This window comes from Bufo gargarizans, chromosome 6, assembly GCF_014858855.1.
Source record: "Bufo gargarizans isolate SCDJY-AF-19 chromosome 6, ASM1485885v1, whole genome shotgun sequence".
Lineage (NCBI taxonomy): Eukaryota > Metazoa > Chordata > Amphibia > Anura > Bufonidae > Bufo > Bufo gargarizans.
In genome coordinates, this window is record NC_058085.1 from 113,641,042 (window position 1) to 113,654,589 (window position 13,548).

The following is a 13,548-nucleotide window of genomic DNA, read 5'->3' on the forward strand; positions in this document are numbered from 1 at the left end:
CTCCATCACGTGACATGTTACAGTCACGTGGCTTTGAGGTCCTCCATAATGCTCTATACTTGGGCTCTTTCCTATTTCGGCAATTCCAGCAAAGAGCAGATAAGTCTATCAAGTCTCTTCAGCTGTCATTGCCGGTAGTGTGTAAACTCCATGCGCGGTATGGACAGCGTGACGTCATAGGTGCGCGTACCATGCTAAAGTCACGTGGCTTTGAAGCAGCCGCGGATATACCAGAAGGTACATCCCGTTCGCTGTGGTCATTAGAAATTGAGCCTTTGAATGTCACGTGACCCTGTGCTTTCAGAAGGTCCTTAATGGCGCATGGAGTTTAGGCAGTACAGTGTGTTTTTTGTCGCTTCTTAGATGGTAAGTGGCCATCTTGTTGGTTGGTATAGTAGTTTGACCAGTATTCTGCATTCCTACCATCATCAGATGGGCAGAGGGGAGAATTTTGGCTTTGTCTGTGTGAATGGTCTATGCTGGTCAGTAGTACTGCCAGGTTATGTGCACTTCTGTTTATAATGGGAGGCATAAAGAAGTGCTGCAGTGCAGATTTTAAAGGGATTGTCTAAGTTTTTCTCAGACCTCAGAGAGTGGCCAAGACCAGAGGTGATCATACTTACCTGGTCCCCAGTCTCTGTCACTCCAAGGGTGACTCTTCAGTGCGCAGGTGCGCTCATGTCAACACCCTGTTGACAGGGGTCTCGTGACTGCTGCAGGCAATCACTGGCAGCAGCAGTGACCTGCTCCGCCTTGCATCACGTGACTATTTGCCACGATACTAAGGGGAGCTACCTGCCGCCAGTGATTGGTTCCAGTAGCATCAAACAGGACATTTACATAGAGGGACCCAAGACAAGCAGTTGATGGTCAGAGAGTGAACGAACCAGGACCCAGCACAGGTGATCAAGTAAGTATGATCCCCAATGTGGGTCAGTCTGAGAGGTCTGGATATTGGTGGTCCAGGGGTTGTCCTGTTTCAGCATGAAACCAGAGAACACATGGGATCCTTCAGCAAAAAAGAACTGAGTGTTATCTGACAGATAACGCGCCACCACGCCAGTTCTTCCGGCTGCATCAGTGAAGTTATGGTGACAACACATGATGTAATCGCTGCAGCCGGTCACTGACCTCTTACACTCTCACATTGGCTGTAGAGGTCACATGTTCACATGATGTAATCGCTGCAGCCGGTCACTGTCCTCTTACACTCTTACATTGGCTGTAGAGGTCACATGATGTCATCGCTGCAGCCAGTCACTGACCTCTTACACTCTTACATTGGCTGTAGAGGTCACATGTTCACATGATGTAATCGCTGCAGTCGGTCACTGACCTCTTACATTGGCTGTAGAGGTCACATGTTCACATGATGTCATCGCTGCAGCCGGTCACTGACCTCTTACACTCTCACATTGGCTGTAGAGGTCACATGTTCACATGATGTCATCGCTGCAGCCGGTCACTGACCTCTTACACTCTTACATTGGCTGTAGAGGTCACATGTTCACATGATGTAATCGCTGCAGTCGGTCACTGACCTCTTACATTGGCTGTAGAGGTCACATGTTCACATGATGTCATCGCTGCAGCCGGTCACTGACCTCTTACACTCTCACATTGGCTGTAGAGGTCACATGTTCACATGATGTCATCGCTGCAGCCGGTCACTGACCTCTTACACTCTTACATTGGCTGTAGAGGTCACATGTTCACATGATGTAATCGCTGCAGTCGGTCACTGACCTCTTACATTGGCTGTAGAGGTCACATGTTCACATGATGTCATCGCTGCAGCCGGTCACTGACCTCTTACACTCTCACATTGGCTGTAGAGGTCACATGTTCACATGATGTAATCGCTGCAGCCGGTCACTGTCCTCTTACACTCTTACATTGGCTGTAGAGGTCACATGATGTCATCGCTGCAGCCAGTCACTGACCTCTTACACTCTTACATTGGCTGTAGAGGTCACATGTTCACATGATGTCATCGCTGCAACCGGTCACTGACCTCTTACACTCTTACATTGGCTGTAGAGGTCACATGTTCACATGATGTCATCGCTGCAGCCAGTCACTGACCTCTTACACTCTTACATTGGCTGTAGAGGTCACATGTTCACATGATGTCATCGCTGCAACCGGTCACTGACCTCTTACACTCTTACATTGGCTGTAGAGGTCACATGTTCACATGATGTAATCGCTGCAGCCGGTCACTGACCTCTTACACTCTTACATTGGCTGTAGAGGTCACATGTTCACATGATGTCATCGCTGCAGCCGGTCACTGACCTCTTACACTCTTACATTGGCTGTAGAGGTCACATGTTCACATGATGTCATCGCTGCAGCCGGTCACTGACCTCTTACACTCTTACATTGGCTGTAGAGGTCACATGTTCACATGATGTCATCGCTGCAGCCGGTCACTGACCTCTTACATTGGCTGTAGAGGTCACATGTTCACATGATGTCATCGCTGCAGCCGGTCACTGACCTCTTACACTCTTACATTGGCTGTAGAGGTCACATGTTCACATGATGTCATCGCTGCAGCCGGTCACTGACCTCTTACATTGGCTGTAGAGGTCACATGTTCACATGATGTCATCGCTGCAGCCGGTCACTGACCTCTTACACTCTTACATTGGCTGTAGAGGTCACATGTTCACATGATGTCATCGCTGCAGCCGGTCACTGACCTCTTACACTCTCACATTGGCTGTAGAGGTCACATGTCCACATGATGTCATCGCTGCAGCCGGGTAAACAGAGCCCGGCTGGGAGAACCAGGGTGGTGTCATGGGATCTGTCAGGTAAGTAATGCTCAGTTCTTCTTAGCAGTAAGATCCCATGTGTTCTCTGGATTCTTCCTGAGACCGGACAACTGACCACGTGGATTTATAATATGGTTTGCGTGGGCTCTTAATGGATGAGGCTGTGTAAACCATGAAAGGGACATATTACACACTAGAGCAGGGCTGGCCAACCTGCGGATCTCCAGCTGTTGTAAAACTACAATTCCCACCATGCCCTGCTGTGGGCTGATAGCTGTAAGTAGTCTAGGCATGCTGGGAGTTGTAGTTTAGCAACAGCTGGAGAGCCGCAGGTTGGCCATTCCTGCACTAGTGCATCAAGACCCCTTCATTGTGGTCTTCCGCATGGGGTCTGGAGGCCAATCTGTCCTTAAGATGGGCCATCAATGTTACAGTCAAGGCAAACCCTTTAAATTGCTCTTCCTCTTTCCCCCAGTTTCTAGATACCATGAAAACTGCATTACAACAATGACTTGGGAGTGTAACCATCTGAATCTTTTCCAGCGACCCACCTATGTAATCTCATCAAGAGGGTCAGCGTGCAGTCCACCTTCTGGAAGTTTATCTTAAACCCTTTGATTGTTGTCCTCCTCGGCACCAGATTGATTATGTCGGAGGCATTCTGCAGAGAGGATGACTAGCCACCCTGCAGTGGAAGCCGACCATGAATCTGAAGCTCAGAGCAAAGACCACAGTCTGGGCAGTGATAAACCTGAGGAGCACATGGATCACACCTATTCCGTGGCGTGTGACATCAAAGAACGTGACATCCCTTATTCCGCTCTGAGTCCTGATACCATTGTGCTAAGAAGGAAAATCCGGCGCTTACATCGACGGGCACAAAGGCAAAAGCATAAGATTAAATGCATGAAGCAACTGATTAAACAACTAAAGGCCTCCACTTAATGGACTGTACGTGTACAGATGTGTGGTAGTTAGTGATCATGGGGACGGCCATTTTTCTGGACTTCTTGTTCGTAATCCCATTGAAGAATACTGCAGTCGCCCTCATCACTGCCAGAAAAGTGAGATAAGATTGAAAAATACAGTGCAAGACTGCGGACAGTAGCTATATGCTGGTAAAATAAATGCTTACTGTTGAAATGAAGACTGACTTGTAGGTACATAAACCGTACATGTCCAGGTGAAGCAGAGGGTAGGGGGCGCCACTGGACAGACTGTACCAATGTCTGTTATTAGACAGGAGGAAGCTGGCTCTCTACTGCCACCTATTGGATGGTTATCCTACAAGTCAGTGTCTGGCCCTTTAACCAGGCCTTGAAACAGTGACTTGGATGTTTGCCAATTTATTATTCAAGGCCTGTTTAAAGGGCCAGACGTTTAATTCTAGGGCAGGGATCAGCAACCTCCGGCACTCCAGCTGTTGTGAAACTACGATTCCCAGCATGCTCCATTCATTTCTATGAGAGTTCTTAGAAGAACAGAACAAGTATCCTGCTGGGAGTTGTAGTTCCACAACAGCTGGAGTGCCGGAGGTTGCCTACCCCTGTTCTAGGGTAACGCTACAACGGTTGGCACTAGACAGCCAGCGTCTATCCTCTCGGATAGGAGTTCACGTACATTTCCGTTTCCAGGCAGCATTTTCTGGTCTATTGGACTCCCTTCATTAACTTGGCGGCCTTAACTTACCAAGACATCCATTATGATCTTGCTGTGGCTTTTTATATAGATATGAACGCTTGTAGTAATAGGCCTAAAGCCTGAGGCTGCACTACTGGATGATTTGATTGGCAATATGTTAACATGTATGCATCTTTTTTATATTTATAAATAAATGTATTAGACATGAAGATAACATGAATCTGATGTACTTAGTTAATTACTGAATGATCGAAAGCTAGGTGCATCGCCCCATAAATATGAATGCTCACATCACCTAGGTGGCTTATTTCACCGTCTAGTGGAGGTGCTGATACACCACCGCCAGGCCCAGCTCTGTTCTAAGAGGAAAAAAGAAAGTAATTGGATCAGTGAACATGGCGCCAACATCAGGAGCATAGATCCAGTTTTGTCGGCACGTGTCTGATAAGTATGGCCATCTTAATTTGTTGTATTCTTTCAAATAAATCTTCCCTAAATCGGTATATTCTAAGAACAACCATCAGGGGGCGCACACACCAAGGGGATGCCTTCTGTAGACCTGTATAATGTGTGCTCATGAACTGTCCATGTGCCAAGAAGGGAAGAAAATGAGCTCATAACAAGCTCTGCCTCTAGATGTAAGGCAGCTATCCTTTAACCCTTGGGATACCAGAGGTTTTTTTTTTTTGTTTTTTTTTCATTTTTCATTTTCATTTTTCTTCTCTGACTTCCTGGAGTCATAACATTTTTATTTTTCCGCTCACATACCCATATGAGGGCTTGTTTTTTGTGGGACAAGTTGTACTTTCTAATGCTACCATTTAACATTGCATATAATTTAGTTGGGAGTGGGGGAAAAAATTCGAAATAGGATGGAATTGGAAAAAAAAATGCAATTCCTCCAGTTTTACGGGTTTTGTCCCTACGGCGCTCCCTTTGCGGCAGAACTTACCTGTGCCCTTCATTCTCTGGGTCAGAACGATTACAATGATACCACATATGTATAGGTTTTATATGTTTAAATACTGAAAAAAATAAATTAAAACTGGGGAATTTTTTTTTTTATATATCACCAGATTTTGACATCACCCATAACTTTTTTTTATTTTTTATAGTGTATGTCTACTGAGGTGTGTTGGGGCTCATTTTTTGTGAGACGATCTGTAATTTTTATTGATACCATTTAGGAGTGTCTTTTTTTTTTTATAACATTTTATTTAAAAAATTTGGGTAAGAAAAGCAATGAAAAAATTACAAATTGTCCATTTTGATACTTTTTTTCTGTTATGCCATTCGTCGTATTGGAAAATAATTTTTATATTTTAATAGTACAGGCGTTTTTGGATGCGGTGATGCCCATGATGTTTATATTTTTTATTATTTATGTATTCTAAGGAAGGGGAGGTGATTTTTTTATATTAAAGGCTGTAATGTCCACGATCGGCATTTCGGGATGATTACCCCTCATCAGTGCAGAGCAGAGAGTACTGGCTTAACTGGGTGAGAGGCCTTGGATTTGGGGGGGTACTATCTGCCCTTGGGGAGCGCGCCTTAATTGGTGTGAGGAGACTTGTAGGCCTATCATGCTCCTCTGGAATTCTGGGAAGCTCTTAACAAGCTCTGCCTCTGATGCCACCAGATGTAAGGCAGATATGGCACCACATTTACTTTTGAATTGTCTTCACAAATTGAATCCTAATCCCCAAATTATAATGTGCCTACCACCATTCCAGGCATCCATCATCATAATACAGACCACAGTTTAATTGTGGACTAGGAGTTTTCATGAGGGGCTCTGCATATGAAATGTATTTTAACATCTGAAGTCTCCTGAGTAGTCCATGAACGTGCCATAGAGAGGTGATGGTTCTGCACAGGATTAAAGTCAACCACCAGGACAGATTTCATTACAAAGTAAATCAATGTGTATGTAAGATGACTATATAAAAGTTACTAATGTAGCATGTGTTAATATTCTTTGACGTTTTCTATAGTTCATAAGCCATGTCCTCTTGTTGGGCAAATCTTCCGTACTGTCCGCATAGAGGTCTTGTCCATAAGATGGCCGCTGATGGAGGGTCATGTGACCAGACGCATCACCCGGCCTTCTTCATTCGCACACACTGCACCTGCACTAAACTCCCAACCCCATTAAAATCATTGGTGGCAGTGGCCACAGGGTACTCTCCCCTCCCCCTCGTTGGTGGTGCAGTGGCAGCTTCTGATCGGAGCCCCAGCAGTGTAAGCCTGGGACTCCGATCGGTTACCATGGCAGCCAGGACGCTACAGAAGCCCTGGTTGCCATGGTAACATCCCTGATGCTGTGTGCACAAAGCACAGGGCAGCAGGGACAGTGTGAGGTCCTATTCACCCTGATAGAGCTCTAGCCTCTAAGGGTGGAAATAGTTATTAAGGCTATTTTCACACTAGCGCTCGATCGGATCCGTTCTGAACGGATCCGATCATATTAATGCAGACGGAGGCTCCGTTCAGTACGGATCCGTCTGCATTAATAACTTCGAAAAATTTCTAAGTGCGCAAGATGCCTGAGCGGATCCGTTCAGACTTTCAATGTAAAGTCAATAGGGGACGGATCCGCTTGAAGATTGAGCCATATGGTGTCATCTTCAAGCGGATCCGTTCCCATTGACTTACATTGTAAGTCTGAACGGATCCGCACGCCACCGCACGGCCAGGCGGACAGCTGAACGCTGCAAGCAGCGTTCAGCTGTCCGCCTGGCCGTGCGGAGGCGAGCGGAGCGGAGGCTGAACGCCGCCAGACTGATGCAGTCTGAGCGGATCCGCTCCATTCAGACTGCATCAGGGCTGGACGGAGGCGTTCGGGTCCGCTCGTGAGCTCCTTCAAACGGACATGACACTGGTGACATTCCATTGACCAAAGTAGTCAAGGAAGCTATAACTCATCCATAGATATGGAACTTCCAAAGTTTTGTTGGCTTTAAAGGGGTTGTCCCATGAAAAATATTCTACAGTTTTCAAACCAGCACCGAGATCTGAATACTTCTGTAATTTAATGTAATTCAAAGTTTTGTATAGCCACTAAGTTATTAAATAAAACTTATCTGTATAGCGCCACCTCATGTTTTTTTTTACTTTTTCTTTGTCCTGTTCACATGCTCAGTTTCATCACTTAACTGCCTCCTGAGCTGTGATAGGGCGAGAGTGTCACGGATGGGGAAAACCCTCAGCCGTGCGGTGATGGAAGATGGTCGCTGCTAGACCAGGACAACAGGATTAGGGAGCAGGTCACCTCCTAAAGCATCCCTAACCTGACCCTAACTCCTAGCTGCATTGGCCGACCTTTAAAGGTAGGAGGACCCATGCTCAGGAACCTCGGATCCCTAACTCACCCTCCGACCAGTCCCTGGACTAGGAGTCAGGGTAAGACAACCTGTTCCTTCTGGATACCGAGGAACAGGAGTCTCACTGGCCAAGCTGCAAGGAAGGGAGAACAAATACAACTTATGGCAATGGCAGGAACTTGCCACAAACATAACACTCCTGCCACAGACAAAAAGCCTGGAACCCATGTGGAAGTACTGCTATCCACAAACAAAAGGACACAGCACACAATTCACATCACACAGGAACACAAGACCATAAGGTGCAATAAAGAAGCAAAAACCAAACAACATTATATTTGCTATGACCAGAAGGATGGCCCCCACTGGTAGTTGGTAAGTAACCAGGAGGATGTCTCCAGCAAGCATGGCTGAAGCACCCTCTCTGACTACTGCCTACAACTGAGGCTTTATAGGGCCCAGAGGCCACACCCAACACTCAGACACACCCCGTGACTCACACACACAGAAAGGGAGTTAACCCTTCCAATACCACAGAAGGGAAAACACAACTTAAAGGGGAAGTGTCCAAATCCAAGAACACACTGTGGCTGTTGCCGCAGGCAACGACATGGGTGGCAACCATGTCCTGGGAGTCAGCCCGAAGGCCGGGACACTGCCACCACATGTACACAATACAACCAAACGTTGCCACGGACAGCCACAGTGAAGGAAAGATGTCAGTGCACACCAAACAAACAGAGTGCACACAGACATACAAAAGTGCATACAAACACGCACATCCAACTCCAAGGGAACCGCACACATAGCTGTTGTCCGCGGCATCCGCACTTGAGGCTAACCACATTATGCCTCCAGCTGCGGTTGACACTACAACCCAAACCGCGGGCAACTGTATGCGGCTCCCAAGGAGTCACGGCCATAAACATGGTCGTGACAGAGAGCTGCAGCAGAAAAGACCCTCCCCTTGAGTTGTCAGCTCGATGTAAATCTAAAGAAACGTTGAATTACTAAGTTAAAACACTAAACTTTATTAGGTATGTAGTAAAAATAAATAAACTGGAGAGACTATTTTGACACATCTAAGTAAAAAGAAAGAAAAAAGAAACCTCTACACATTGTAGCCAAATGCCTATTCCTGCTCCCCAATTTGCCTACTGTAGCGCCTTCTGACATGTAAGGGACCAATGACCACAATGTGTTGTGCACTACAGTATAGATATCTGATACACTGAGCACAAAGACACAATGTAGCTATACAACTGGCCCTGCACTATACATGTCCGCTGTAGCGCATTCCAACAGATGGAGGGCCAGTAGCTACTGTGTGTTGTTTGGGCAATAAACACTATTTTCCGGAGTATGTTGAGCCAGGGATCGGGGGCTCCAACATGAGCACCATTTATTAGTGGTGTAATTGTCTACCCCTCTGGGTGTGCACACCCCATCCCCCCTCCTCCATATGCTCACACAACTGTTCACTACTACCGGCAATTAAAGTGGCTGAGCACCCTCTACATGTTATATTTAAAGTTCGCTAAGTCTGTATTCTTTGATCCTATCTATAGCTCTATGTGTTTCGCTGTAGGGCTCATCAGGAGCTAAGGATCGCTAAACTAAAAACAAACATATAACACCGCCCGCCTTGTGTGGTAAGACGGCAGTATAGGCGCTAGGGTGGCGTGACACTGTTTAAATAAAGTCCCTCCCCGTAAGGTGGATCCAGCTCCTGTGCGGGCGAAACTAGAGGCGCGGCTCAGGCAATCTTATCCCCGCCCTCCTCGTCCGAATGGTCGATGGGGCGATCACACAAGGAGTGTCAAAACACTCCATACAACAACAAGGATAATATGGCGATTTTAAATAGTACCGGCATTTATAAGGCGACATGCACATAGAGGTAAGAGGATCAAGATCATAAACATAGCTAAGGAGCATCGATCACCCCACCCCATACCCACATACATACATGGACTATACTGTATGTTGAACCATCTAATTAGGTGGATCGTGGGTGAGGGATCTTCCAAAGATGGATGCATTGTGTGTGCAGACATAGAGAGATATTTGTCATCCCCACACCAATTCACAAACTCAATTATACTTCATATGTCAAAGGGGTCAGTGGTGACCAAGAATGAATGTCATCTCATAATACATCTCTCTAGATCAAGGGAAATCAGTGTGACAAAAAAGAGAGCCACCGGAAAGGACCAACAAAAAAAATCAGTGAGAGAAGGAGGGGTCCCCGATATTAAATATGCTGACCATACTATCTCCCACCCTATAATCCATCTTATACAAAACACATGTATGAGTTCATTAAGGCCCTCAGGACGTATAGTACATAGTCTGAAGATCCATTCTATCTCTTTTAGTAACACTTTTTTGTCATAGTCACCCCCTCTAGGGGATCTTCTGATCACCTCTATCCCTTGAAACTTTATGACATCCATGTTACTGTCATGAGTCAAAGTCATATGGCGTGCGATGGGAGTATCTGAGCCTTTCTGGATATCATTGAGGTGTTCCCCAATTCGTCGCTGGAACTCCTGGATTGTCTTGCTTACATACTGTAGGCCGCACATACATGTGGCCAGATAGATGACCTCTCTGATTTTACAGTTAATGAATGATTTAATAGCAAACCTTCTGTTTCACCTTACTGATGAAGCTATTACATGGCCCAATAGCCCCACATGCTACGCAACCTCCACAGCGAAAGGTGCTCATAGGTTGTTGCTTGAGCCAAGTCATTGTTTGAGGGGATTGTTGGAGGCTGTGGACCAACCTATCCCTGAGGTTGAGGCCGTGGCGATATGTGATTGCCGGGGTGACATCCAAAAGATGCCCCACATCGGGTTCAGATTTTAAAAGGCCCCAATAACGAGTGAGAACTTCATGTACGTTCCGATTTGCCTCATCAAAAGTAGCAATGCTACGAATCTGATTTTTATCACACACTTTGATCTTTGGTTCCAACAGTGTGTCACAGTTTACTGCTAATGAGTGCTGATATGCCCTGGCCAGAACCTGTTGTGGGTAGCCTCTATTCTTAAAACTGTTTTGTAGGTCCTTCGCGGCCACCCTAGAACTATTCCGACACAGTCTCAAGTATTGCCCTTTGGGGATGCCTTTTTTCAGGGCCTTAGGGTGGCAGCTCTCCCATTGTAAGAGACTATTAGTGGCGGTCTCTTTTCTAAACAGCCGTGTGCATAAATTGCCATTCAGATCCCTGAAAATGGTCAGGTCTAGGAAAGTGATCTGGTCTTTGTGGATCTCAGATGTAAAGTACAGCCCCAGATCATTTTTGTTCAGATCCTTCACAAAACTGTCGAACTCCACAGTGCTCCCTGACCACAATATCAGCAGGTCGTCGATGTACCATAGCCATAAATTAATATGACCGGCCCATCTATTTCCATCATCAGCGAAAACCACCTCCCGTTCCAACCAGCCCAGGTAAAGGTTGGCAAAGGTAGGTGCTCCCCATTGCCCCCCCCTGGAGCTGGTGGTACATACGGCGATCAAATAGGAACACATTATGTTCCAAAATAAACTGAAAAAAATCTAACACAAATTTGTTGCGTCGCCATAAATGTGTGCCCCGTTCACATAGAAAGGTCGCTACAGCCCCACATCCTTTGTCCTGGGGTATGGAACTGTAAAGCGCCTCCACATCCAGACTGGCCAGCATGGTATGTCCGTCAATTTGGATGCCCTCTAGCTTTGTAATCACGTCCATCGAATCCCTCACATACGATGGGATAGCTTTGTGCTAAAGGGCCGCAGGATTTTATCCACATATGTACTCGCACCCTGTGTAAGGCTCCTCATTCCAGAAACAATTGGTCTCCCCTTGAGGGGAGAGCCCCTTGTGGACCTTGGGAAGACTATAAAAGCATGGAACCACCGGATGTTTTTGGAGTAAGAAGGAAGTTTGTTTTCATAGGACGTCACTAGGATATTTCATTTGAAATCTATTAGTGGGGTTGGTGTCAAGGACCCTATAACACTAATTGTCCTTTTAGAATGTTAAGACACATCTCCCTGTATTGCTCCCAACCGCAGACGAGGAGGGCGGGGATAAGAGCGTCTGAGCCGTGCCTCTAGCTTCTCCATTTGCCAGCACAGGAGCTGGATCCACCTTACGGGGAGGGACTTTCTTTATTTAAACAGTGTCTGAGCATATGGGGGAGGGGGGATGGGGTGTGCACACCCAGAGTGGCAGACAGTTACATCACTAATAAATGGTGCTCATGTTGGAGCCCCCGATCCCTGGCTCAACATACTCCAGCAAATAGTGTTTATTGCCCAAACAACACACAGTAGCTACTGGCCCTCCATCTGTTGGAATGCGCTACAGCGGACATGTATAGTGCAGGGCCAGGTGTATAGCTACATTGTGTCTTTGTGCTCAGTGTATCAGATATCTATACTGTAGTGCACAACACATTGTGGTCATTGGTCCCTTACATGTCAGAAGGCTCTACAGCAGGCAGATTGGGGAGCAGGAATAAGCATTCGGCTACAATGTGTCAAAATAGTCACTCCGGATAATTTATTTATTTTTAACACATACCTAATAAAGTTTAGTAATTTAACGTTTCTTTAGGCAGTGAATACTTTAATTAGTGATACATAAATCCCATTATCGTTCGTGTCAGTGATTTCGATATAAATCTAGCATAGTAATGAATGGGGAGATCTCTGGATCCATGTGAGGTACAGGGCTGGTTCTAGCTTTGTTAGAAAGAGGTCGTCTTGTATGATATGATACATTTTTAGCTAACCCCTTTAAGCTGAAGTGTATAGGAAACTAAAGTATTCTATCCATCTTTGTGACATGCAATATATACATGTCCTGTGATCACATCAGCAAGTATCCTTTGTAGTTCATCAGGGTTAACAAACCTCTTAAATGCCATTTTGAATACTTTGAGGGGTACAGTTTTAAATAGAGGTGATTTGTGGGAGTTTCTTTTATACAGTATATTGCCCTCTGAACTGAATTGGTCCCTTAACTCCTTAAAGACCAGGCTCATTTTGATTTTTGCAATTTTTATAATTTTTTTTTCTTCCTTCCTTCTAAGAGCCATAACGTTTATATTTTGTGGGACAAGTTATATTTTTTAATGGCAGCATTTAAAAATTTACCATATCTTTTATTGAAAAACATGAAAAATTATTTGTGGGGTGAAATTAAATAGAAATCTTTGGGTTTTGGTTTTATCGCGGTCGCTCTGTGCTACAAATAACACGCCATATTCTGCGGGTCAAAATGATTAGTGTTATTCCAGATTTATATATTTGCTACTCTAAAAAATAAAAACCTTATTCCAACACCTTAAACTTTTTGGGCCAGATTTATCATTAGCTCAAGTCAGAATAATGGAGTGAAAAAGTCGCGATAAAATGCGCAAACGCTAAAACTGCGCACAAATTTGCGACTTTTTTCTGCTCCACACCATGCTCGCCAGTTTTCTGAAAGTGGGCGGGTTTTCTTATGTAAATGAATCTCTAGACAGATTTACTATTGGGAATATTTAAAAAGTCGCAAAAAAATTCGCAATTTCACTCCAGTGAGGACCATGCTTATCTTATGAGACTTTGTAATAGAACATGCGACTTTTTCGTAAGGACGTGCGACTTTTGTAAAGCTGCTTACTGACGGATAAACTGCTACCGTCAAACCACATTTATTACAGTCTTAAAGGGCCGATCATAAATCTGACTTGGCTAAAACTGACTTTAGCCATATGTGAAAGTGGAGTGAGCTGTCAGAGTCATGATAAATCTGG

General features: G+C 45.3%; 1 long non-coding RNA gene across 1 annotated transcript; it reads left to right on the forward strand.

Annotated features, from left to right (window-relative positions):
* The first annotated feature begins 7 nt into the window (after positions 1-7).
* Positions 8-4,644, forward strand: LOC122940351. The gene is made up of 2 exons (XR_006390266.1): positions 8-366; positions 3,259-4,644. It is a non-coding gene; the product is annotated as an uncharacterized LOC122940351 (long non-coding RNA).
* Positions 4,645-13,548: the final 8,904 nt, after the last annotated feature.